The 4,353-nt window shown below is 40.4% G+C and overlaps 1 pseudogene; it reads left to right on the top strand.

Moving 5' to 3' along the window:
- Positions 1 to 1,931: 1,931 nt before the first annotated feature.
- LOC102580788 (3-hydroxyisobutyryl-CoA hydrolase-like protein 5) overlaps positions 1,932 to 4,353 on the top strand; it is a 7,507-nt pseudogene continuing 5,085 nt past the window's right edge.

Here is a 4,353-nt window from a genome sequence, read left to right on the forward strand (position 1 = left end):
TTTTAGTTAAGTGTGGAGAGCCAAAATTGGGTGTCAACAGTCCATTGCCACTAAGATGTATTGATTTCCACGGGATGATGAGAATGGTTCCATAAAGTCTATCCCTAGACGTCAAAGATCTCAATTTCCAGTATATTGTTCAATGGCATGTCATGCCTTCTAGAAATGGTGCCCATCCTTTGACACTGATCACAACCCTTCACAAACATAGCAACATCTTTAAAAAGAGTAGGCCAAAAGAAACCAGATTGCAATACCTTATGTGCAGTGCGTTCGCCCCTATGGTGTCCACCATATGGTGAAGAGTGAAAACTCTCCAACACTTGTGCCACCTCATGTTCAGCTACACACCTTCTCACCATCTGATCAGGTCCCTTCTTGAATAAGAAGAGCTCATCCCATACATAAAAGCGTGCATCATACTTCAGCCTCTACTTTTGATGTGTTAAGGCCCTAGGTGGAAATAAACCACTCACCAGAAAATTAACATTGTTAGCATACCAAGGCACTTGAGCAAGGTCCAAGGCAAGCAATTGTTCATCGGGGAACTCTTCGCGAATCTGTCCTTCATTCTTCACATGAGATAGTCCTCCAATCTAGACAGATGATCAACTATTTGGTTCTTAGCTCCCTTCATATCTTTTATCTCTAGATCAAACTCTTGCAAGAGCAGGATCCATCTAATCAGCCTCGGCTTGGCGTCCTTCTTGTTAAACAAATACCGGATTGCAACATGATCACAGTGTAAACTACAACCTTGGTTCCTACCAAGTATGACCTGAACTTATCAAATGCAAACACTAATGCCAGCATCTCTTACTCGGTGACAGTATAATTTGATATAGTATATGGAATGAAACATCTTATCTTTTCGCTGCCCAAGCACTGCCCCAACCACTATATCACTAGCATCACATATAAGCTCGAATGGAAGCTCCCAGTTAGGAGCAATCAGAATAGGTGATTCTATCAATTTCTTCTTCAACAGCTCAAATGCCTGCAAACACTTTTCATCAAATTCAAACTTTATCTCTTTCTTTAATAGGCTGCACATGGGTCTTGCAGTCTTAGAGAAGTTCTTGATGAATCTCTTGTAGAACCCAACATGTCCCAGAAAATTTCTAACACCCTTCACTGTGATGGATGGTGGCAACTTCTCAATAACCTCCACTTTGGCTTTGTCAACTTCCAGCCCCTTCTTGGAGATTTTGTGTCCCAACACAATTCCCTCTCGAACTAGGAAGTGACACTTCTCCTAATTCAACACAAGATTTGTTTCTTCACACCTGGCAAGAACCCTGTCTCAAGATTAGTCAAACAAAGTTCAAAAGACTCACCAAACATCGAGAAGTCGTCCATGAACTCCTCAACAAAATCCTCCACCATATCATGGAAAATTGCCATCATGCATCTCTAAAATGTCGCCGGTGCATTACATAATCCGAATGGCATGCGTTTGACCACATAAGTGCATACGAACAAGTGAAGGTAGTCTTCTCCTGGTCCTCTGGTGCAATGACTATCTGATTGTAGATTGAGTAGCCATCCAAGAAGCAATAGTATTCCTGACCCACCAATTTATCCAACATATGATCAATAAAAGGCACCGGGTAATGGTCCTTTCTAGTAGCATCATTTAACTTCTTGTAATCCATGCAGATGCGCCACCCAGTCACTATTCTTGTGGGGATCAATTCATTTTTCTCATTGGTTACCACCGTCATTCCACCCTTCTTGGGCACACACTGAACCAGACTCACCCATTTACTATGTGATATGGGGTACTGATCCCTGCATCTAACCACTTGATCACCTATTTTCTCACCACGTCCTTCATCACTGGATTTATTGTCCGTTGATGCTGTGCACTTGACTTATGCCCTTCTTCCATGTAAATTTTATGTATGCACAATGCAGGACTGGTTCCATGGATGTCGGACATTTGCCAACTCAAGGCTGCTTTTCTCTTCCTCAAGATGATTAGTGCTGCTTCTACCTGGGAATCAGATAATACTGCAGACAAAATAACTGGTAAGGTCTTATCTTCACCCAAGAATGCATACCTGAGGTGGGTCGACAATGCTTTTAACTCCAGCTGGGGTGCTTCTTCAATGAAGGGATTGGGTGGAGGACCCAACACCCTATTTAAAGGTTCTTATCGATCTCCTGATGTACCTACAAGTGCCACATCAAGAAATTGCACCATTACCTATTCTTCAACATCCCCATAAATATCATCTCCTACTAGCACTCGCTCTAATGGGTCCTTGGATGCAATATATCGAGCCTCTGCCTCAAGATCATATTTATTGCAGATAACTCTTCATATACAACTGGTAGCTTTAATTCCTTGTACACATTGAACACTTCCACTTTATCATGTGCCCGCATAGTGAGTTGCCCAACTGCTACATCTATCATAGCACTTTATTGAGGAAGGATTGGATTCGTTGTTGAAGTTGATAATTGTGTTGTTTGGTTGGTATTTGAGTTGTAATCTATGGTATGTTGAGGGATTTTTGTGCTTCCAAGTGTATGGGTTGAAACCTTGTTTTGGGAGGGTTTAGAGTTGGAGAAAAAGAGGACCCCAAAAATAGTCAGTTTCTCAGAAGCGATAGACGGACTAGATCGACGGTCCGTAGATCAATCTACGGACCGTACCTCTGGTCCGTCGATCATTTCTGGGAAACTGACTATTTTTGGGGTCCTTCTTTTTCTCCAACTCTAAACCCTCCCAAAACAAGGTTTCAACCTATACACTTGGAAGCACAAAAATCCCTCAACAACCCATAGATCACAACTATCAACTTCAACAACTAACAACCTTAACAACGATTCCAACAACTTCAACAACGAAATCCAATCCTTTCTCAATACATAAAAAGGGCTAAGGTGGTGTGGGGGGAAAAGATCACCCAACACTAAAAGCTCACATACCTTGGTAGGGATCACCCCCGACGAGAATCCACAATGATCTTGTCGGAAACTTGTTGATCTCCTCGATTTTTCCTCTTCTTCTTCTCCTCTTCTTCTCTTCTCCTTCTCCTCTTCTTCACTCTCAAGCCCTAGTTCTTACTCTTCCAAAATGGAACAAAATGACCCAAGCATCATCCTAACACAACAATACATCCTCAAAAGAAATAGTTAGGGAAAAGACCAAAATGCCCTTAATGATTCCCGCACGGATTTCCTTGTCAACTGCCCAACTTTCAAAGGCCATAACTCGCTCATACGAACTCGTATTTGAGCAAACTCGGTGGCGTTGGAAAGATCGTTCCATGAACTTTACAACCATAACCGGAACTACTCCTAACTCATCCTGAGCTAGAAGTTATGACTGCTCAAAGTTGGCCAAAAATCACTGATTTCCATACTTAGCCAAATTTTCCAAATTTTCAAATCCTTTCCAAAAACTGAAATTTTTCGAATTCTAAGCCTCTTCTTAGCTATTTCAAATTGTCGGATGTTACAGTTAGCTACTATTTTACGGGGCACACGGTGTGATAGCTGCTAATTTTAGTTATCATGACTTATATTGTAGATTAAAACCTAAAATGGGAGGCTGAATCATGATAGTTCTATTCGTCAGAGGATAAGGTATGTAAGGCTATTCGATTTCCTATTTCTTTGGCATGAATCCAGCACTTGAATTACAAAAAGTAAGCTTTCCAAGTGTCCTTGGTAGTGACTGATCCATAGTTGCAGTTCCTACTCCCTAGAGCAGTAAAGTGAGTACTCTAATATGAGTTTGTTACTAAATGTACGTGCTTACTCTACCAAGTATTAGCATGCAAGGTTTAAACTTGTTTCATCTGGTCACATATTCATATGTTCCTTTTATTGGTTATTACTCCATTGTGTTAGACTATAATGTTACCTCACAAGATCCATACTTGCTCTATTGTACATTTTATATGTACTTACTTGGAATATGTATCCGTCCTAAAGTTGAACCTGTCCATGTTCTCCTTTGGTTCCACGTTCACGTATACCTTGTATTTGATATTAGTTAGTGAGTATCCGGCTACCATATAGAGTTCAAATCTCTTGGCTGAATGTTAAATGTCTTCACTTGATATGTGCTTCAATTTGAGATGTCAAAATGCTTACTGAGTCATATAAGCTCCTAAGTATTACACGTTCATGTCACATTTGCTTCCCATGTCATTATTATTATCGTAAGTCCATATTCATATTACTTCTACTACTGGTCCATATTCCAAATCTCACCAAGGATTATGACCACAAAAACAACAATCTCAAACGAGTTATGATCATCAAAAGAACAATCTCCAAAGAGTTATGAACATCAAAACAACAAGCTCAAAGATTAAAGAATCTAAGTGAAGCAAT

Source organism: Solanum tuberosum, unplaced genomic scaffold, assembly GCF_000226075.1.
Source record: "Solanum tuberosum cultivar DM 1-3 516 R44 unplaced genomic scaffold, SolTub_3.0 scf00250, whole genome shotgun sequence".
Taxonomy (NCBI): domain Eukaryota; kingdom Viridiplantae; phylum Streptophyta; class Magnoliopsida; order Solanales; family Solanaceae; genus Solanum; species Solanum tuberosum.